At 41.8% G+C, this 24364-nt stretch overlaps 1 pseudogene; it reads right to left on the bottom strand.

The window, feature by feature from the left end:
- Positions 1 to 24015, bottom strand: part of LOC121327139 — a 28281-nt pseudogene extending 4266 nt beyond the window's left edge.
- Positions 24016 to 24364: the final 349 nt, after the last annotated feature.

The following is a 24364-nucleotide window of genomic DNA, read 5'->3' as shown; positions in this document are numbered from 1 at the left end:
CTGAAAAGAGACTAATATTGCAGATAGCAGACTGTTTGGTTCAAATTGCATGTACTGCTAACCACTGATAGAGACGCTGCATCTACAAACTGCCCAACAATGACTGCAAGCTAATGAGATAACAATGCTGTGGACTAGAAGGGAACAGGCTCTAGACTTCAGAGAGATCAAAAGAGATAATCCCACTGGCATCAAAGGGGGTCGCAAGGAGATAACAAAAGGCAGACGTATGGACCTTTTGTCTCCAGGAGTGTGAAGAATGCACTGAGTTCAGAGGTTGTCACACTAGACTACACACACAGACACACACACATTAACACTCACACAATAAATTAAATTACCTTGACCATTGGTTAATGTCAGAGAAAGGGGAGGTGGACCATCTATACATTGTAATTTTGAGTGTTGTTTGTCCTGTACCTGGGACCAGACTCCCTGCATATTTCAATAAACCTGGCAACTGATTGAAGAAAAGGACTTGAATCTACTTACTCACCATCTATTTTTCAAGTACTTCATTAATGAACCCTGAAAACAATTACTAATTAACCCCCGAAAACAATTACTAATGAACCCCCGACAACAATTACCAATGAACCCTGAAAACAATTACTAATGAACCCCTGACAACAATTACTAATGAACCCCCGAAAACAACTATAAATGAACCCTGAAAACAATTACTAATGAACCCTGAAAACAGTTACTAATGAACCCCCGACAACAATTACTAATGAACCCTGAAAACAGTTACTAATGAACCCCCAACAACAATTACTAATGAACCCCCGAAAACAATTACTAATGAACCCTGAAAACAATTACTAATTAACCTCTGACAACAATTACTAATGAACCCTGAAAACAATTACTAATTAACCCCTGACAACAGTTACTAATGAACCCTGAAAACAATGACTAATGAACCCCTGAAAACAATTACTAATGAACCCCCAAAAACAATTATTAATGAACCCTGAAAACAATTTCTAATGAACCCCCAAAAACAATTATTATTGAACCCTGAAAACAATTACTAATCAACCCCTGACAACAATTACTAATGAACCCCCGACAACAATTACTAATGAACCCTGAAAACAATTACTAATGAACCCCTGACAACAATTACAAATGAACCCTGAAAACAATTACTAATGAACCCCCGACAACAAATACTAATGAACCCTGAAAACAATTATTAATGAACCCTGAAAATAATTACATTGAACCTCTGACAACAATTACTAATATAAGAACATAAGAAAGTTTACAAACGAGAGGAAGCCATTTGGCCCATCTTGCTCGTTTGGCTGTTAGTAGCTTATTGATCCCAGAGTCTCATCAAGCAGCTTCTTGAAGGACCCCAGGGTGTCAGCTTCAACAACATTACTGGGGCGTTGATTCCAGACCCTCACAATTCGCTGTGTAAAAAAGTAACTCCTATTTTCTGTTCTGAATGCCCCTTTGTCTAATCTCCATTTTTGACCCCTGGTTCTTGTTTCTTTTTTCAGGTTAAAAAAGTCCCTTGGGTCGACATTGTCAATACCTTTTAGAATTTTGAATGCTTGAATTAGGTCGCCACGTAGTCTTCTTTGTTCAATACTGAGCAGATTCAATTCTTTTAGACTGTCTGCATATGACATGCCTTTTAAGCCCAGAATAATTCTGGTCACTCTTCTTTGCACTCTTTCTAGAGCAGCAATATCTTTTTTATAGCGAGTTGACCCGAACCGAACACAATATTCAAGATGTGGTCTTACTAATGCATTGTACAGTTTTAACATTACTTCCCTTGATTTAAATTCAACACTTTTCACAATGTATCCGAGCATCTTGTTAGCCTTTTTTATAGCTTCCCCCATTGTCTAGATGAAGACATTTCTGAGTCAACAAAAACTCTTTTTCATAGATTCCTTCTCCAATTTCAGTATCTCCCATATGATATTTATAATGTACATTTTTATTTCCTGCTTGCAGTACCTTACACTTTTCTCTATTAAATGTCATTTGCCATGTGTCTGCCCAGTTTTGAATCTTGTCTAGATCATTTAGAATGTCTTTAGAATAAATATTTGGAAGTGAAAAAGCACAGCTAGTCTGTATTTCTCTAAGCACAGTGATTTATAAAAAATAAAAATAAATCGATTATTTTACCTCCTCTGAAGATGAACTGGACCCATTGCTAGAAGAGCTGTTGTTATTGTTTTTTTGATACCTCTTGGACTTACTGGGGGTTCTGGTATTATTTCTATGATTGTGATTCCTGCTGCTGCTGCTGCTGCTAATGCTGCTGCTGATAGAAAGCTGCTTTTGGTGCTTTTTCTGTTTGTCCTTCCTCTCCTGTTTCTTGTTTGTAGCCTGCTTTCCCCGCATGTGATCTCTGTCAAGCTCCAGGTTCTCAGTAAGTTTCTGCGACGCCACTCTTTCCAGATTCCCAGAATGCTGGCTAGAAGATGAGCTGGAAGATGAGCTAGAAGATGAGCTGGAAGAAGAGCTCGAAGATGAACTAGAAGACCTTCTTTTAAATCCTCTCAACGTTGAGCCCTTTAGAAGATAAGACAAAAGAGATTCAGTACCTGAAGATGAAATAAAGATGAAGCTGACTGCTGTCAAAATCACATCCAGGGATATAACCATGTTGCTTGGTTTGGTACACCTACAACTATGGCCAAAAGTTTTGCATCACCCTATAGAATTAAATCATTTTGCATCATGAAGTCAAATGTAACCTGCTCAATAATGTTACATTAACATTTTGAATTATGTAGTGCTTTGTACTAACAAAAAACTGACCAAAATTGAAAAATAGGACATCGCGAAATCGAACATAAAATACTGTACTACCATTATGGCTTCCAGTAGACTTTTGCGATGTCATTTTGTAGTTTCTTTGATTACATGATGTTAAATAAATTATCTAAATTATGTTCATATAGTTTGTTTTTTTTTGTCATTGTTGTTTTTTGTATTATGTCCCAATCCTAAAATTCTAGCTGATGCCATACTTTTGGCCATAGCTGCATATTTTAGACACACCTGTGTGAGAGGGTGGTGGAATACACTGAACACAAACACAAAGTTTCACGTTTGAACACCCCGCAGGGGTGTACTTTATTAATTTCACCACAAGGTGGCACTGCACTGCTAGCTCACCCGAATACCATCTATGGTAAACGGGGAGAGAATGGAGAAGGTACACACACACACACGCATGTGCGTCAAAATAATAAAATAATAGTCCAAACACAATTTGAAAGCAAAAAGAGAAAATAAAACACAATAATAAAACTACAAACAAAAGGATGCTGACACAGCAGCATTCCCCCACTGTTGCTACCCGTACGGCTCTTCAGCCTGTGCTTGCTCGCTACTCCTCTACTTAACACTGTGTGGGGATGCCCAAGGTTTCCCCGCTAACTACACACAGTCCCTCTTGGGACAGAAATAAAAGAAAGGTTTGTCCTCCCTGATTCCAGGCTATATTCCTCTGCTTGTTTTGCTGGTTTGATAGCTCCAGACGCTGGCGTTCTATTGCGGTCTCTCTGTTATTTTTGATTAGAGCTCCCACTGTCGTTCTCCCAGAAGGGCTGCCCTGAGGAGTAACAGAGCATCATTATTATAGGTCAAGCGCCACTTAAGACCCGTCTTTCAACCCTCTCACAGCCTCCCCGTGTCACTGCCATGATTGATAGGTGGGTCCTTCATGGCTCCCGACCTCCCCCTGCAGGATCATGCATGCACCAAAGAGCCAGTACAGGTCTCCCTCCTGTTACACATCCCTCCCCTCAAAATGGCACCACTGGTCCAGTCGAAAATCCTACAAACCCATGCCTTCCCGAGAGAAAAAAATCTGCATTTTGATGCAGTTTTCCTGCTCGGTGAAGGCATAAGGTTGCAGCGCCAAGTACTACCGTGTGATTCTGGCATTGTTATCCTTCATCCAGTGGAGCCATGCTAAGGGGGCATGATCTGTTACCAGAGTGAAGTGTCGCCCAAGGAGGTAGTACCGGAGTGACTCGACTGCCCAGACCGGAGTGACTCGACTTTCTATAATAGCTTGCTAATCCCAAGAAAGAGCGCACCTGGATTTTGGTCGTAGGGACCAGCCAGTCAGCCAAGGCTTTCACCTTAGCAATTAGCGGTCTGATCTGGCTGCTCCCTACTCGATACCCCAAATACTCCAACTCACTCTTCCCAATTGCAACTTTTTTTTAGGTTAGCAGTGAGCCCAGCCTCTTACTAGGACTGCAGTACCAACGCTACCTTACACAAATAACTAGGCCAGTCCTCACTGTGGATAACCACGTTATCTATGTAAGCAGCGGAGTACTGCTGATGGGGCCGCAAAATGCGATCCATCATCCACTGGAACGTGGATGGCTCTCCGTGCAACCCAAAGGGCATGGTCCTAAATTGGTACAACCCAAAGGGAGTCGAAAATACCGTCCTCTCTCTAAATTCTGGGGTCAGGGGTATTTGCCAGTACCCCTTCGTTAAATCCAGTGTCGTCATCAATGAGACCTCTTTGGACCGACCCCTTTTTCGCCAACACAGAAAGATCAGGTCCCAGGTCTGTGACGTCCTCTGTTTGTGCCACTAACAAAGCCTCCTGTTGCAACCAGGGTTTCAAGAGGTTCACATGATAAACGTGTTTTTCTCTCCATTGCGCCGGCTAGCAGATCTCATAGTCCACCATCTCAATCCGGTGTGTAACCTCATAAGGTCCTTGCCAGATGGCCAGAAGTTTAGACTCCAAACTAAATAGTAATAGAAGCACTTTATCCCCTGGCTGAAAAGTGCACAACTGGGCTCCCCTGTTATATTGTGTCTCCTGTCTGCATTGAACCCGCTGCAAATTATCATGCGCCCATTTCCCCACAGACTGAAGACGTTTGCGCAGGTCCAACATATACCGGACAGCATTGATCGAATTATCCTGCTGCTCCTCCCACATCTCTCTAACCAGATCAAGCACTCCCCGGGGTCTCTGCCCATACAGCAGCTTGAATGGCGAAAACCCCTTAGAAGCCTGGGGTACTTCACTAGCTCGTTGGCAACAGACTTAGCGGACTCAGAGCGAAGGGGTATGGCCTCTGGATAACACATAGCCTAGTCCAGTATGACCAATAGGTGAGTGTATCCTGCCGTGCTCCCCTCTAGGGGTCCTACCAAATCCATCCCAATACTCTCAAACGGAGCTTCCACTAGGGGCAATGGCATCAATGGGGCTCGTGGGATGGCTCTAGGGCTAGCGTTCTGATCCTGCCTATAGCATTCACAAAACCGCTTGACGTCACCATCCAGCCCCAGCCAATAGAACCGTGTCACGAGCCTAGCTCTAGTCTTGTCCCTTCCCAAATGACCATACAGGGGAATAGCATGAGTCAGCTGCAGCAAATCCTCCTTAAAGGGCTAGGGAATGAGCAACTGGTGATGCACTTCCCCAGTCTGTGATAATTTCTCAACACGGTACAAGAGGTCTCTATTGATTTCAAAGTGAGGGTGCGCGTCTGGGCTCGACCACCCGACCATTAACCATAGCTGCTTGGTCAAAGAGCCTGCCCAGCACGTCGTCGTGCACTTGCTCAAGTCAGAAGTCATGGAAACGAGCTAAAAAATCAGCTCCCCTGGCTTCCATCTCGGGATCAGGTCGGTCCAGAGCAGAGGCAGCCAAGCCAGACCCCTGTGCTGGCTTCGTGGCCTCCTCCCCAGACTCTTCACCAATCACCCCCACCTGAACTTTCTCGGACCCGCTCCATTGCCAGCCCTCATTCTTAGTGGCCCGGTGTTCCCGTTTAGTTTTCTGGGGTTTAAATCTATGGCAAAACCAAGCCGGCTCACGAAAGGGAAAGATCTCTCCAATTACTTCCTCTAGCCAATAAGGAGGACAGGGCTGTCACAGCAGCTAGTCAACCCTTAAACTGCTCGCAGTCCCGTCCCAGAACTACCGGCACTGGCAAAAACAAACAAAAACTACCGGCACTGGCAAAAACAAACAAAAACTACCGGCACTGGAGAAAACAAACCCACTTGTACTCGCATCTCCCTCTGGCCAATTTTTAAATTCACATTAACTTTTGGATAAGTGCACAAATCTCCATGAACACATTTAATATGCACCCGCCCCAATATTGGCTTATGCCCCAATGAGATTAAGCTCTCCTGTATTAGGGACTGACTACACCTCGAATCCAAGAGAGCCTGGGTTTGTGTACCATCCACGGTAACAGGAATGACAAAATCCGTCTGCTGGAGTGACTGAGATAATTGAACATTCTTACATGGTTGGATGACGTAACATTCCATAGCAGTGCAATCCCAAGCAATGTGACCCACCTCCCGGCATGTCCAACACCTCGGTGGGCTAGTTTCCTGCCTTGGAGCTTCAGCATGTGGTTGAAAAACTGAAGCCATCAAAGGGGCTCGACAGTAGGGTGGTCGTGCGGGACCCTGGCCCGATCCCGCAGCAGCACGCAGGTACCCCCACCCCGCCCCGGATCCCGGGCCGGGAGCTCCCACAGCCACACCCCGTCCAAAACCCTGGCTACCCCTTCCCCCCCGTTCCCTCACCTCCCTGGGGCTAGGAGTGAGGATGATGCAAGAGTCGCGATCTTCCCAGGTGGCTTGGCAGGCGTTGATTCCGTGGCTCTGAACTGTTCTGCTAATAACACCGCCTGATCCAAAGATTCTGGGCCATGCCGCTGCACCCATACACACGGTTCTGGGGCCAAGCATTCCACAAACTGCTCCACCACGATGGTTTTCACCAACCTTGCTTTGGTGGACTGGATCGGGACTAGCCAGCTCATGGCATAATCTTTCAGCCAATGGGCGATGGTTGGAGGATGTTAGTCTGCCGCAAAGATCTCCTCCCGAAACTTGCGGCAGTAGCCCTCCGTGGTTAAGAATGGCTGCTTTTAATGCTGGGTAATCGACCATCGCCTCGGGATCCAAGGACCTGGCGGCCGCATGCGCCACCCCTGTGAATTGTGGTAGGAGGTATCCAGCCCACTGAGCCTGGGGCCACCCAGCAGAGGTCGCCATAGCTTCAAAAATCTCCAAATACGCTTCTGGTTGATCCTCCGCTATCATATTGGTCGGTCTCTGTAGCCTCGGGTCTTGCCCTGCAAGTCTGGGTGGCCATCAGAGTTTGGTGCAGGAGGTCCATCATTGCGAAAAACTGGTCTTTGCTTGCACTGCTGTACGTGGGCAGTGCCAGTGAATCCCACTACTAACACCACGTGTGAGAGGGTGATGGAATTCACTGAACACAAACACAAAGTTTCACGTTTGAACACCCCGCAGGGGTGTACTTTATTAATTTCACCACAAGGTGGCACTGCACTGCTACCTCACCCGAATACCAACTATGGTAAATGGGGGGAGAATGGAGAAGGCACACACACAGCAAGTGCTTCAAAATAATAGTCCAAACAAAATGTGAAAGCAAAAAGAGAAAATAAAACACAATAATAAAATAAAATAAAACTACAAACAAAAGGTTGCTGCCACAAGCCTGTGTCTGCTCGCTACTCCTCTACCTAACATTGTGTGGGGATGCCCAAGGTTTCCCCGCTAACTACACACGTTTCCCCTTGGGACCATAATAAAAGAAAGGTGTGTCCTCCCCGATTCCAGGCTATATTCCTCTGCTTGTTTTGCTGGTCTGATAGCTCCAGACGCTGGCGTTCTGTTGCAGTCTCTCTGTTATTTTTGAGTAGAGCTCCCACTGTCGTTCTCCCAGAAGGGCCGCCCTGAGGAGTAGCAGAGCATCATTACACTATGTAACACAATTTTTGTTCCTGGGTAGTAAGTGTTATTTCCTAATTGCTTATGCCTCAAAAGTATAAAAAATGGCTATTATTCCCCACAAACTTCGCTTTTGTGACCAGGGCAGTGATGTTTGGAAATTTACCTATTTCCAATGAGAAAATGGGCGAATTTGTGTCTCTTCGTTCACATAGTCAGAAAAAAACAACATATGAATCCAAATTAACATGTATTTATACTAAAGTAATACAAAAATGACTACAAAAGATTTAGAAGTGAGTAGTTTCTCGGGATTTACGATTATACTGTAAATCACTTTCACGAATCAGCCCCCGAATGTAGTCTCCCATCATGTTCTCGTTATACTGTCCTTGGTAGTGGCGTTCAAAGTCCAGTATATCCTGGTGGAAGCGCTCGCCTTGCTCCTCCGAGTACGCCCCCATGTTCTCCTTGATTTTATCAAGATGAGCATCAAGGATATGGATTTTGAGGGAAATCCTACAGCCCATTGTGCCGTAGTTCTTCATCAGAATCTCAACCAGCTCCACATAGTTTTTGGCCTTGTGATTGCCCAGGAAGCCCTGAACCACTGCGACAAAGCTGTTCCAAGCTGCTTTCTCCTTACTAGTGAGCTTCTTAGGGAATTCTTTGCACTCCAGGATCTTCTTTATCTGTGGTCTGACGAAGACACCGGCTTTGACCTTTGCCTCAGACAGCTTAGGGAAGAAGTCTTGAAGGTACTTGAAGGCTGCCGACTCCTTATCTAGAGCTCTGACAAATTGTTTCATAAGGCCCAATTTGATGTGCAGTGGTGGCATCAGCACCTTCCGGGGGTCCACCAGTGGCTCCCACTTGACGTTGTTCCTCCCCACAGAGAACTCAGTCCGCTGTGGCCAGTCCCGCCTGTGGTAGTGCCCCTTGGTGTCCCTGCTGTCCCAAAGGCAAAGATAGCAGGGACACTTGGTAAAACCGCCTTGGAGACCCATCAGGAATGCCACCATTTTGAAGTCTCGTATGACGTCCCAGAAAAATGCAGATATGTATCCACTTAGGCAGCTGGAACTAAACTGAACTGGTGGGCTTAAGGCCCCTGTATTTATACTAATATTTATATTACTGGAAAGTTCTAGAAAGTTCTAGAAGTTACTCCAAGTGTACTCAGCAGTGAATCTATTTGGAATGTTCATGAAAATAGGTAAATTTCAAAATATCACTGTCCTGGTCACAAAAGCAAAGTTTGTGGGGAATAATAGCCATTGTCTATACCTTTGAGGCATAAGCAATTAGGAAATAACACTTACTACCCAGGAACCAAAAAAAATTAAATAAAATTGTTACAATGTGTTATTATAGGTCAAGCGCCACTCAAAACCTGCCTTTCAACCACTCCGAGAGAAAGAAAAAAGCAAGCCCACTCCCAACCTCCCTGTGTCACTGCCATGATTAACAGGTGGGCCCTTCATGGCTCCCGAGCTCCCCCTGCAGGATCATGCTTGCACCAAAGAGCCAGTACAGGTCTCCCCCCTGTTACAACCCGATTAAAAATACTAAACAAAACATGATCATCAAAAAACATAAAACTGCACATGAAACTCCGCAAACAAAGCATCATATCTCAGGTCTGGATAATGGAAGAGCAGTAAAAGTAAAGGCTGGGTACAACTGAGCTCTTTACAATTTCCACGTACCTGGGTCTCACCATCTACTGTCAGGAGTTTATTCAGTTTCTTCAGGATGTTGCCCTTCATTTCGTCTGCTTCGGCAAGACCCTGCATTGCAACAACTCTGATGATTTTAGAAGCTGCTTTATTCCCTGTTTGGAGTTCAAGCTCAATCTTCTCTACTGTTGCTTCACTACTGTGTGCTGTCAGTAAAACACAAATGATTAGAGACAGTTCTGAAATGCACACAGAGAGGATACATGATGGTTCGAAGTTGGTAATGCAAAAACAAATCAACGATTAAGAGAAAACCAACACTGCTTTCTGTTTATACCACTATTAATTATGCATGTACATTATACCTCTATTACAAGAACCTTTACTTATACCACTATTAATTAACCAAATACGCTTTTGATAATTCATAGTTAGCCCAAGTCCATAGACGGTAAAGAATCCTTACATGGTTTCAGGGCTATTTTACAATAATGTTGCCCAATTATCTTGTAAAGTGGGGAGGCAATGCATTGCCTGGGGTTGCCTGTCGCATCGCATCGCCTGGGGTTGCCTGGCTCTCTGCATCGCCTGGGGTTGCCTGCCGCTCCGCATTGCCTGGGGTTACCTGCCACTCCGCATCGCCTGGGGCTACCTGTTGCTCCGCATCGCCTGGGGTTGTCAGCCGCTCCGCATCGCCTGGGGTTGCCAGCCGTGCTGCATCTCCTGGGGTTGCCTGCCGCTCTGCATCGCCTGGGGTTGCCAGCCGTTTCGCCTCGCCTGGGGTTGCCAGCCATTCTGCATCACCTGGGGTTGCCAGCCATTCCGCATCGCCTGGGGTTGCCAGCCATTCTGCATCACCTGGGGTTGCCAGCCGCTCCGCATCGCCTGGGGCTGCCTGTTGTTCCGCATCGCCTGGGGTTGTCAGCCGCTCCGCATCACCTGGGGTTGCCTGCTGCTCTGCATCGCCTGGGGTTGCCTGCCACTCCGCATCGCCTGGGGCTGCCTGTTGCTGCCTGCTGCTCCCCATCGCCTGGGGTTGTCAGCCGCTCCGCATCGCCTGGGGTTGCCAGCCGCTCCGCATCGCCTGGGGTTGCCTGCCGCTCCGCATCGCCTGGGGTTGCCAGCCGTTCCGCATAGCCTGGGGTCGCTGGAACTGCTTCACCAGGGGTCGCTGTCAGCTCTGCTTGGCCGCAGGGGTCAGTGTGGCCGGAGCCCCACCAGAGGGAGCTGCCGGCTATGAAAAAGGGGGGGGGGGGAGAGGTCAGGAAACCACCATTTCCTGAAACAATTTCGCTGCAGGAGTTCTGGGGGCTGGAGTCTCCCCAGAGGGAGCTGCCGGCTATGAAGGGGGGAGAGGTCAGGAGACCACCTTCCCCCGCAGCAGTTTCGCTGCCAGAGATCTTGGGGGAGGTCTGGAGACCAACCCCACAGACAGCCGGACAGCGGCCAGGATTGCCTTGGCCGGAGGAGCCGGCCTGGATACAGTCAGCCTGGCCACTACAGCTGCTGGGGTGGGACGAGGACCTCCCACCATGGCCAAGACCTTTGGCCCGTTGCTGCCCCTGTTCCTGGGCCGGGACTATAAACCTGGGGTTTTGGGACTGAGAGGGGAGGTGGCCATTGAGGCCAGGTGTGCTGTGCACAAGGGGGGGCATATGTGGCAGAGTGTCCCGCCCCTTTATGATTATAACTGTTTTTGTTGTATGTAGTGTGTTTAATGTTGGTGTTTATGTATAAAACACATGGGATATAAATATGGGTTGCGAGCACAAGTGTTTAAAATGTATATTTTGTATTTAGGCACGGAGTTTTGTGTTCGGTGAGTGGTGAAAGGGTATGGAGTGGAGAGAATTAAAAACAAGAAAACTAAACAAAGTAAAATATATAACCTTTGTTTTGACTCACCATGTTTGTCTGTTGGTCCACTGTTTGTTTAAGTGTAGTCCGTTTTGTTTATCTGTTTATTTTGGCCTAACGTGTCGTGTGATGTTTTTGTTACAACCTTTTTATTGACTGTTTGTTCATTTATTAAATGCTGAGCGTAAGGAAGAGCTCAGCTTCTCCAAAACTCCACCTCTTTGTTTATTTCCTGGTTCTTGTTTCTGGTCTGACATCACCTACTACAGCCGTGTTTGTGACACAAGTATTAAGGCATCTGGCAGGGTAATACTTTTTGGCACAATACTTTATAATTATATTATTCACATATATTTGACTATGCAGTTCAAGCTCAACTGAACAAAAAATGTTACATCAAGGAAAACTCCCCCCTTTACTTACCATCTTTATAATTTGCTGGATCTTCCCAGCTGAAGGCACTTGGTCCATGTGCTCATGGTTTTGCATTAGAGCCTCCTGCAGGCCTTCTGTATGTAAACCAATCTAGATAGGACAAACCAAAAGGGTGGTTATTGTTCTGCAGCCTAAAACATAAACATAAACCTTATTGTCCAATATATACAGTGCCAAGAAAAAGTTTGTGAACCCCTTAAGATTTTCACATATTTCACCTATTTCAAACCTATAATGTTATTAGATCTTAATCTAAGTACTAATACACAGGATAGGTACAGATAACCTGATTAAAGAAATGACACAAAACATGATACTTTTTCAACATTTATCCAGAAATGATTCAGCATTCAATATCCATGTGTAAAAAAGTATGTGATCCTTTAGATTCAGTAACCGGTGGCACCCCTTTGAGCAGCAATGACTTCAACTAAGCGTTTCTTATAATTCTTGGACTCTCACATCTGTTTTGAGGAATTTTGGCCCATTCCTCCTTACAGAACTGCTTTAACTCGGTGACAAGGACAGCTCACTTCATGTCCTGTCATAGATGGCCTGACATTCGCCTCTAGAATCTTCTGATACAAGGCAGAATTTGTGGTGGTGTTAACGATGGCAAGCCGTCCAAGTTCTGAGGCAGCAAAGCAGCCCCAAACGATCACACTTCTACCACCATGCTTGGTGGTTTGGATGAGGTACTTCTGTTCAAACGCAGTGCTTGGTTTTTGCCAAACATAGTGTTTCTCAAAAAGTTCTACCTTTGACTATGTCAGGGCTTCTCAAACTCAATCCTGGGGACCCCCTGTGGCTGCTGGTTTTCATTCCAACCGAACTCTCAATTACATAACTATATCCTTCCATGAATGCCATTCTTGTTTAGTCTTGTTTAGTACTATGTACCATCTTTGCACACAGTGTCGGAGTGATTTTGGCCCATTCTTCTTGGCAGATTTGCTCCAGGCTGTTCAGGTTGGTTGGACGACGCTCGTGGACCGCAATTTTCAAATAGTGCCACAGATTCTCAATGGGATTGAGATTAAGACTTTGACTGAGCCACTGTAGGACAGTCACCTTTTTGTTCTTGAGCCACACCAATGTTGCTTTGGCCTTGTGCTTGGGATCATTGTCCTGCTGAAAGGTGAATTTTCTCCCAAGCTTCAGTTTTTTAGCGGACTGAAGCAGATTCTCATGCAGTATTTTCATGTATTTTGCTCCATCCATTCTTCCTTCAGGTGTAACAAGATGCCCAGTCCCTGCTGATGAGAAGCATCCAGACAGCATGATGCTGCCACCAGCATACTTCACTGTAGGGATGGTGTGTCTCGAGGCATGGGCAGTGTTAGTTTTGCGCCACACATAGCGCTTTGAGTTTTGGCCAAAAAGCTCTATCTTGATCTCATCTGACCTTTTCCCACATCACAGCTGGGTCACTCTCATGCTTTCTGGCAAACTCCAGATGTGCTTTCAGATGGTACTTTTTGAGTAACAGCTTCTTTCTTGCCACCCTCCCATACAGGCCAGCGTTATGCAGAGCTCTTGATATGGTTGAATGGCGCACAATTACTCCACTCCCAGCCACTGAACTCTGTAGCTCCTTCAAAGTGATTGTTGGCCTCGCTGTGGCTTCTCTCACAAGTCTCCTTCTTGTTTGAGCGCTGAGTTTTGAGGGACGGCCTTTTCTTGGCAGCACCTGGGTGGTGTGATGCAGCTTCCACTTCCTGATTACTGATCCAACTGTGCTTACTGGGATATCCAAACACTTGGATATTGTTTTGTACCCTTTCCCTAATCTATGCATTTGTATTACTTTATCTCTAACTTCTGTAGAATGCTCTTTGGTCTTCATTTTCCTTCAGATTCACAGCCTTACCAATGATCCTTCAACAGTGGGTTTTTTATCCAGAAAATGTGACAGCAACTTTAATGGTTTTCAGGTGGAGGCCAATGGTAAGGTAATTGTGTCCTCGTTAGGGCTATTTCTTTCATTGGTGCAAACTAGGAGCTTCCACAGCACAGGGGTTGAATATTTATGCAAGCAAGATATTTCAGTTTTTTATTTTTCTTAAAAATATTTCCCACCATAAAACCAATGTCACCTTACAATAATTGATTCTGAGTTTCAGTGTTTAAAAATAAAATATCAAACAGAACGAAATTTCAATGTACCATTTGTAATTCGGTAATATAAGAGAATTGGTCAGGGGTCTGAATACTTTTGCAAGCCACTGTATATAAAATTGGTACCCTATCTACAAGGCGCCGATACAAGCAAGAAAAAAAATGCAATCGCAATTGGCAGTTTTTGTTATTTTAGCTGACAATGTACATCAATAGTCATGCTTGAATTTCTTCCAGCACATAATTCAATGTTTGGTCAGGATGCTTGCTTACTATACTAATGGCATAAAAACACCGAGACAGTAATTTTCCAGTGCTCAAAATGTTTTTTTTTAATTTATTTATTTTTATTTTTTAAATTTTATATCTGAAGACAACAATAGGATAGCAAATTGTTTGCAGAACAGACTTGATGCTACAGTAAATCTAACGACGAACTGTAAGTAGAATATTATTGTGATGCTTTTTAAGAAAGCTCTCTTCTTTGAATATTTAAGACTCAAGTGTTAGCCTGCCCAGTGCTGTTCAACACTCTCACCGTGTCCAAACAGCACTTAGTTAGCTCAGACTGCCAGGTCATTATTATTATTATTATTATTATATTATTATTATTATTATTATTTATTATTTATTATTATTATTATTACTACACAATGTACTTCAAAAGGACCTTTTATAATGTGTTTATCTTGCTTGTCTGCATTGTTAGCAGGTGTATTTGGTGGCATTTTGAAGCAGAAATTGATTACTGTGCAGTCTTTTGTTAAGTAACAAATTCAAGTTTGAGAGAATTTTATAACCAGAAATTTTATATTTTTATGAGATTTTTTTTTCTTGATTAAGTGAACAATTTAAGCTGTGCTGCATTTAAGCAGTGTATGCTTAAGAATTTAACAAACGTTGTTGTACTTGACATTGCGTAGGCTACATTTCTTTTCTACTGTACAGTATAGGTACAATTATAAAAGCACAAAATACGTCACTAATCATGGAATCCCAGGTCTTAGCCACAATCTCTATGAAAGTCAGTGGGTGTGTTAAGTAAGTAAGCGGCTCAGAGCAGCTCAGTAAAAGAATCAACTTAACGACTTGTTCTGTTCCGCTCCTGCTGAGCCGCTCAGAGCAGCTCCTGAGCATTTCTCATCAGTGATCAGAGTGAGCAAGAGGAATGGCCACCTGCAGGACACAAGTGGAGATGACAGGCAGGATTGACAGATACGTTTGAACTGGTTTCCACTTATGAAGTTATGAATTAATTGGCTAAATAAGAGGCTAAAAATTGTTGTTTTTCGAATTTGTATCATTTAATTTCATTTTTTTAAAAAGTAGAGCTGTTTTACGGTTATTGATGTATTATTATTAGCCTTGTAGTACTGATATTATTCATAATTTTCATTATTGTCAGTATTGTAGGTATTAAACACAGCCAAATAGGAGGTTCAGTCCAAACAGAGTGCCCAACTCAGTGAGGTACAGCAGGGGACAGTAACTTCACACAGGGAGATTTCATCTACCATCACCTCAGAAACACAAACAAGCAACGAATTATTATTCTCCATTTTTAAATGTTGCTCAGCGCTCTCGTGGAGCAGAGTGTTAAGTCATATAAATGAGCTCAGTGTGCTTTCTGAGTGTTCTCACTCTGAGTGGCTCACTTACTTAATGCACCCACTGTCAATAACGATGATACAGTAATCTGGTTATCTGGTCACTATCTGGTCACCTCTCGCGATAACATGAGTGAGACTTGTCCATCTCACGTAATAACTCAAGAAACTTAGGAAACCCTGGAAACTGTATTTTTATAGCAAACTCGCGTTGCGTTTTAACTCGAGTTTTGGAAAAATTAGGCTAACCCTGGAGCCCTTGAGTTGGCTTGACTATGGAAACACGGTATTATTATCGGTATCCTATCGGTATCGGTAAAATCCTAACATGTTAGATAAAAAGGAAAACTTCTGGATTCCTAGTTTTCAGTTTATCATTTACTTTTGTTCTTTTATTAAGTATTTCTAGTGATTGATAAGTATCTTGTTGGATCCTGATTCTTCTTGAATATGGAGCTATTTGCTGTTTGAGTTCCCTGTACTCTCTCTCTCTCTCTCTCTCTCTCTCTCTCTCTCTCTCTCTCTCTCTCTCTCTCTCTCTCTCTCTCTCTCTCTCTCTCTCTAACATACATTTTCAGCAGTTCACTAAAACTTGTCCTTCAAAAAAACTTTAGTCTGTCTGTGATGCCTTAGGTGTTTACTAAAAGAGCCTAAGGTAGATATGGTAAGAAAGCAGTCAGAGAGACAGACCTGAAATGAAGCATGAAGTCTTGGGATTGCTGGCCTTTTGTTGTTCCTGATTTACATGTTGTACGTTCTAATGTACAGATTATGAATTTCACGGGTGACATACCTCCAGAGGATCAGTGGTTGCAGCAAGAATATAAGCTTGAAATGTCAACACCACAGCTGATGGGAGGATGCTGGCTGCGTTGTTAATTATATGGATGTTTGCTGCTGCGCCAGCCATCAATGGATCTACAAAGAACAAAAGAACAAGTCTTACTGTCGGCATTTGGGTTAACAGCATCCAACAGACAAATTGTAAAGCAGTACATTGAAAGTTATTATGCAAGACAGGCATCTGATGTGCAGTTACTGATGTAAAGATATTGAGCAAATATTAAACAGCACTAAAAAGAAACTTAAGATCAGACAAACATTACAGTATATATCGCACAAAAAATATATTCAATTCGTCTCAACAGCATTGGATCTTAATATTACCACCACATATATATATATATAACTGGCACAGGCCATATCTTTGTTTAATTTTTTGTTTCCTTTTACTTACATTTGAAAATATCCATTTGCATAGCCTTGCTGTACCGATAGCTCAGCCTGTCAAGTTTACGGCTGAGCAGTTTAACAGCTACGTTACAGGCTGCAGATCTGTCAAGACAATAAAGTATGAGTGTCTGCTAATCCTGCAACCCTTATTAATATCCATCATGAGTCATTGGCACTGCAGTGTATGAATATGTACTTTCTTACCAGTTTAAGATCCTTTTGTGATTGTTTTGCATGATTCTTTAAAGCTGTTTCTACCTATTGACTTTATTATTTTTTTTTACCAGGCTTACAGACGAATCCCCTTATTCAGCCATGGGGACTGCTCCTAAAAACACTTGTAAAAGATAAATTTCTGAAGTGAGGTGTATTTAGAAATATCCACTAGAGGTGTACAACTGTAATTTCTACCCCCTCTGAAATGACAGCTTGTGGTAATTTTTTTAAATACCTCACTTCAGAAATTCAGTTTTTAAAAGCAGACCCAGTGGTACCTAAGCATGGTAAACAGTGGCCATCGAAGAAATAGCAATAGAGACAATAGTGCTATATTACAATATTTAGAAATTATATGTGATGAAAATGTAGATGATATAAAGTCCATTTATAAAGAAAGTTTTTTTTTTTTTTTTTTTTTTTTAAAGAATAACTGAAAGTTCTAGTCACAGATGTACTGAATGTGTGTTCATGGCTTGCTTACATTGTATAGTTTTCTGGGGCAGTGCTTCTGGTGAGAGCCTTCATGTGGGAGTATGTCAAACTGGCCACTTGCAAACTGGTCTCCTTCAGCAGGGCCTCAGCGAGTGTTGCCACCAGTGCCATGGGGGGTCTGGTTTCAAGCAGAACCATGGAGGCAACCATTCTGACCTCAGAGTGAAGCTGGTGAGCCATAAAGATTGCATGGTAAGCTCTTGCACCTGCATGAAGAAAGCAAATACATAGAGACTTGATGTCAGATAATTAAAAAATTTAATTTTTTTGAGTTACATACAGACTCTGATTAGCTTGAATATTTGATGACCTATGTTCACTTAGCTAACCCTTATAAACCCACCATATTTTTCAGTATCTTTGCTGTTTTACTTTTCCCTTGATTATACTGTGCATTTACCATAGTTTATCCTAGTTTGTCATGTTTATTAATATGCTTTACCATACCTTGCTATTTTTACAATGCTGACCTATGCTTTACTGTGCTTTCGCTATGTTTTATTACACTCTTGCTATGTTTTATTGTGGGAAGCTTATATAAGGGAAGCTATAATAATCTTCAAAGCAGTTGTAACAGTTGTATTTTCCTTTCAAGAGAATGACTTACAGAAGGGCACTTTAACAACAATCTGGACTAATGTGTTCACAAGCTGTCACCTTTCCTGGTTCCTTCCTGGCGATGTTCCTGGGGGCCATTACAGCATCTGCTTGAATTTTGACTGGAAGCTGCGAAGCTCCAGAGGAAAACCCTGGTAGGCATTTTTGAATGCGCTTGATACTAGAAGGCTGTCCCGCATTGCCCAAAGCCTTCAGGGCAAGTACTGAATCCTCTTCATGGGCTCTGCTTATAGCATCATTGGCAAAGTCATGGAGGGGATTTATTGGAGTAAAAAAATATTTTAGTTTAAGCTCCAGTTTTCTTCTTACAAGACACACACTGAGTACATTTAGAATAATTGCCCACAATGGCATTATGCACCAATGTACAACAAAAGGATGTTATAAGGAGAAAAAAACATCTCACATTTCTAGGTGTTGTGGGAATTGGGGCATAAAGAGATAATACTGCACCTTCAAAGCTTCCTCACGGCAATTGAGAGTCTCTGCACAGTATCAGTTCACCATGGAACCATATGCCAGCACAGCATGCTTACGAAGTACAGGGCATTTCAGATTAGCCTGGTCGAACACCAGTTCCTGAGGGGGTGAATTGTCAATAGTTCAAGTTTCCAATTCCCAGTTGGTCTATGTATTAATATAACAACACAACTGTGATGAGTCAAAGGGGTTTCGGTCTGCAATTCAGCCTCCCAACAGTAGAAGGCATCAAACCAACTCGGGACTTCCCTTACCAAGGTCTTGTGACCATGACAAAAGTCATCTTTTTGAGGGGCGGCACCTTGGTGAGGGGCGGAAGTACGAGTTTGTAAATTCCAGCCACTGGAGTCAAGTGAAATTAAGGATACCTGTCAGTTTGGGATTGGTGATCCACTGACTACCGGGGCAGGGTTTGCATACTAAAGGGAACGTGCTACTGTGTTCGGGGTTGGTCCTAAGGAATAGAGGCGGGGGAAAAAAGGCTGGAGGGAAGTACGTGGGAGTTTGGACTGTGTCACGAACGGAGGCCTTACTAACTTGGATCTTTTCTGTTTTTATTCCTTTTTGTTTTATTTTTGGATTTAAGCAGAGCGCGAAGAGGACTAAGAGGCTTCCGTTCCTTTATTTTTGATTACTCCAACACTCCCTCCCTCACATCCTTCTTTATTATTTTTCTTTTTTTTTCTGTGTAATATTAAATAAAATTTTAATTTTTACACGTAAATCACTGTCTGGAAAATCCATTTTTACTCACACGCCTCACAACAACTTTAAAAGTTCCCAAGCATTAGTTGCTATTGCATATAAAAAAGAAAATCTGAATATAGCCATAGATCTTTTGCTACTGCTCTTCAGAAAATAACTTTATTGAAGTTTTTGCCAGTTAGTCTGTCTAGTTATTGCCCACATCCTTTTTTCCTGATCACTCTATGCATTTACTTTGCTTTACAAATGGTTATGGGCCCATTGTGGTGTCTACTTTAATGTGTTTGCTTATGCTTTGATTCAGGGCTTCAATTGAAAACATTAAAAAAGAGTGATCGCATTTTTGTTTCAAGACCTAATGTATTAGCTTTGGTTTACAGTAGCTTCCATATATGCTTCAGGTTCTCATCGGTTTGTAGTTTTCATGCCTTATTGTTGGTGTCAATAGCTGCATGCCGGCCTTTGCGTAGCCTTTTTTTTAACATAATCTATTCTGATGAACAGGATTGACAACTCTGTTGTTGTTAAGAGTGAAGGTTTTGGGGTGTTTCGCCATTTGGGTTGTAAAAAAACAAGTACATCAAGTTCTAAGTTAAAACACAAATAGCACAATCTCTTAACTTTGGCTACCGATTAGAACGCCATAAAGGACAAAGACAGCTGTCATACTCACAGCAGCAATTTGCATTATTTAGTGGTTCTTTTGGACTAAATGCATTGCAGTGACCAGAGTCTGGATTGCTTCATTGTCTGTGAGAGCTCTCTTCACGATCCTCTGGCTGATGAACCTGAATGCAGTGGGTGTAGCAGCCGCAGGGAGTGCGTCGAGAATCCAGCGCCTTAGAATTAGAAAGATGGAATGTGAAGAAAACATGTTCTAAGACTTTTTTTTTTTTTTTTTTTTTTTTTTTTTTTATTGTACCCTGTATATTCTTTATATGTTTGTGGAAATGAAACACATATATATTTCCATATGGAAATAAAATAGTTTTTCATTATATTATTTAAAAAGTATATTACAAGTATATTTGGGAGTTTTCTCACTACTGATTTTTTTGTACATTTTTTTTTTTTTTTAATTCTTATGTTGCCATTTACAAACACAATTGAAAAGCATTGCATATTCCAGGTAGGTTTTATGTTCCACTGGAAAAGAGAGCTGGACCCTAAGTGCTATTACCTGTATTGCTGTGTTTGTTCGTACTGCCTTCAGATGTCCTCAATGTTTTCATGGGTGCAGGCCCGCAGCAGCTGAGTCAGCTGCAGGAACTTGGAGGGGGCATCAGTGTGAACCTGCTGCTGATTGTTCTGGACGAGATGCTGAAGGACTTCTTTGATCTTTAAGAGGGAGAATTGGGGCTTGTATGGAAGCATTATGTTTCAGGACTGTGCTTCACAGGATAACAAAGCAGGTGCTTTACAATTAGAAAACAAGCAAAAAGATGAGTTTCTCTTATCTTATTCTACTTCTGTACAGCGGTGTGTAATCTGTAAACAGTATTGTTGATGTTGCATCATACATTTGTGGTCTTAAACACATTTTTTTATTATTTCACATACTGACCTGAGTCTCTGGGCTTCTAGTCTTAAAAAGCTGAATTGGGGTCTGGAGAATTTCAGAAGCAAACTGGTACTGAATAGACCCCCGATTCTTTAACTCTTGCTCTGGAACAGTTATGTGGACTATTTTAACATCCTCCAAAACAAGCTTCTGCCTGTTTAAGCAAATATCAGTCAAACAAGTTGTTATCAGTTTGATACACAAATGTAACTGGAAAACGTTAGCCCTTTTAAGTTTCCTTTTATCTCAACTGCTACTAAAATTAGGACAGAGTAACACTTTGGCTTTTATTCTTATTCCCCTTCGTCATAATAATAATAATAATAATAATAATAATAATAATAATAATAAATAATAATAATAATAATAATAATGACTATTGCTATTTCAACAACTACTGTCACTACAACTACTAATGGTAATATTATTATAACCAGTGTGGTTCAGGGGGCCGGAGCAAGAGAAGTTTCTTTTCGTATTACTACAGTGTCACTGTACCTTGCTTCAGTGATGGCAGTGCCAGTCATTTCATTGAATGGAGTGAGCTGGTGTACCTCCTGTGAAGTAGCTTGAGTGATCAGAGTGCCAGCGTCTGTGGGTTTCAGGATGTAAGTGTAGGCAGCAGTACCCCTGGAGTTCTTTCTAATCTGAATACAATTAAAAGACCACTTATTTTAAATTTAAAACAATATATTCATTTTGTTTCTAATACAGTACAAGCTAAAGATTGAGTTAGGGTTGTGTAAAAGTTAGAGACCAATTTTAAACATGTATTCCCTTCGGTTTAGTAAACAAAAAAAAAATCGCAGACTGCTGCACTGCTAAATTCACTCAGTAAGTTTTCTCTTTCCTCTTTCTTAAGACTATTTAATTCAGTACCTTCTATATTGCTTACCAATTGACAGCACTGTTTGAGCAATGTAGAATGTGGGCAATACTTCTGTGAGCTGCTGCCAGGATTGTGTTTCTTTTGGAATAGTCAATCACAAAGTGTAAACACTACAGGTTAGTTAACTGCAATTAGTTTAGACATTTACAAATATTTGTGAATGGGAAAGCCCTAGTGATTATTTTGACCCAAAAGTTGGTCCATTTGAGAGGTATCAAGACTGGAACTGCCCACGCTCATGTGACCCCCTACACATAAGACGTCCGGCACATAGACACATTATTTAAAGAAATTGACCTTTCTGCAGTTTGAGCATGTGTGTGAATAAGCCATGCCAATATCCATCTTGATTTTCTCATCACAGTTATTCAGATCTTTGGATTTTGTGACAATGATTTTATTAGCTTTCCTGTCTTCCTGGATGACATAGCTTGCCTCACAGATACCCGCAATGCCATTCTAGGAACAAAGAGAGGGATGAATCAATGAATAAATGAACACAAGGGGAGGAGAGTGTGAATTGCGTGTGTGTGTGTGTGTGTGTGTGTGTGTGTGTGTGTGTGTGTGTGTGAAAGGATAGCTATGACACTTGCCTCCTGCAGACTGTACACATTCTGTGTGGTCTTGATGGTTAGTTGCAGCATGTTCAGGCTCCCCCTCTGGATGTTGAGGACTGTGTCAGACACGTCTTCAGAGGCAAAAATGTTACCAATCTTGCCATTCCTGTACTGAAACTTAATTGGCTGGGTTAGCTGACTTGCTAGTGCCTGCGTCAGCTTGGATGCTGGGTAGAATGGGGCCTTTGGCCAGATCCCATTATACTCCTGAATTTCTGGATTCAGAATCTGAAAGTAAATAGTGTTCAGTAACAAAAAAGGTGTATCAGGAAACAAAATTCCTTTTTAGTACATCTTATCCTATGTATAGATGTCATCTACGTGCATTATACAGATATCATAGTTCTAAAGACCCCGATAGTCACTTATCTTGAATTAACTAATGTTATTTTAACTGAAGTGGTCCAAGACATGTTGATCAGGGTCTGTGAAAGCATCCGTTGATGTTTAAAAGTAGTTAATATACTTTAATCTTGATTTTTGTGATTTATAATGCTTTATAAGTTAATATATGTGTAGGATGTCTCTTATTATAACAAATAATTAGGCACTGTTTTAGCTCAGCTTCAACCTGCATGAGATGACATATCTTATAACATAGGAGACACTTTACACACACATTTAAAAAGCAACAATGATTCCTGAATTCTGATTTTACAGTTGTGTAACATCAACCAAGAGGCCTGTGGTGAATCGAGTTTGACTGTTGGACACAGCAGTTTTAGCTGGAATATTTCCTTGGACCCTTTCCTTTAAATGGCACTCACCTTCAGCAGGTATGTTTTCTGTGCCACTTCACTGATCTCCACTTTGCAGTGCACTTTCAGTCCGGCTCTCGTCAATCCTTTTTCAGGGAGGCCAGTCAGAATCACACCTTCATACTGATACTGATAGGTCTTGCTTCCACTGAAACTTGGTTCTGTGTTAAAATATTACAGGCAGATTAGAAAGAGCTTCTTAAGAAAGAAAAGCCAAAATACACACATACATCCATTACTAGATTAAACCTGAAAATGAGACTTACGCAGAAGACTATGTTTATAATGTTTTTCATACACTGCTTATTTGTAATGGTTTTGAGCTTGTAACACATATAAAACAATACCTCTTGAAAACAGAAATACTATAAGGAACACACTTAGAGCACTTTCTGTCAATATATATTTTTTAAAACTTCTGGCAGTACTGTACTGTACTACAATTTGATGTATGCCTGAAGTCCTGAGATACAAGAGTGAATATGAGAGATGAAATGACAGCATTATAAACCCAATGTATTATATACCCTTTATCTTATTTTTAACTAAGTGGATTGTAGTCAGTTGTACTATCAAAGTATCAAACAAGGATTATGTAGGAATACATTTAAAAAATCAGATACATTTGGCTATGCATAAATCTGTTTTTAAGTGTATGTAATAACATAGTAATTACGCAGATTATTGTGTAGTTACAATGCCACAACAGGTTTCTTTAAATGATTTCAAATGTTGCCAGTTTGTAGCACCTTTAGTATTCACAGGTTATGTTGTAAATGAATATAATTACTTTGTAACTCTGTGTAATTACAGTGTAGTTACAAACACTTTATTTAAAAGTGTGTTTTTCTTTTTTGGTACTAAACTAAAAGAAGATTAAAACTAGTCTCAAAAAAGCAATAGATAATTGTTCAGTATTACTTATTACATTGTGTTAAAAAAACTATTCACTTACCCACAAGAGCTACAGTTAGTGCTAGTAGGATTCCCCTCATGGTGAAGGCTGAACGAGGGTACTGAATATGTCAGGTCATTATATAGAGACCAATAAGCCACACATGCTAGTGGGGTGGCCCATTTCAGTTGCTGAGCCAACATTTCCTTATCTCTCTATGGAAAATAATAATGATGCATTAATAATTAAATATAACATTTGAGAACAGACCTAACTATGTATGTAATGGTTAGGAAGGACTATCATATAATATATGTATCTATCTATCTATATATACATCATTACATCATGTAAGAATAAATCATGGATTTGTATATAAACAATAACTTGTCGTTGTCATGCTGTCAAACATCTATAAAAACCTCCAATGTTTTGATTCAGACACATGC

The sequence above is a fragment of the Polyodon spathula genome, chromosome 14 (assembly GCF_017654505.1).
Source record: "Polyodon spathula isolate WHYD16114869_AA chromosome 14, ASM1765450v1, whole genome shotgun sequence".
In the NCBI taxonomy this organism is placed as follows: Eukaryota; Metazoa; Chordata; class Actinopteri; order Acipenseriformes; family Polyodontidae; genus Polyodon; species Polyodon spathula.
The sequence above is the reverse complement of the archived record's forward strand: the minus strand, read 5'-3'. Positions and strand labels throughout refer to the sequence as shown.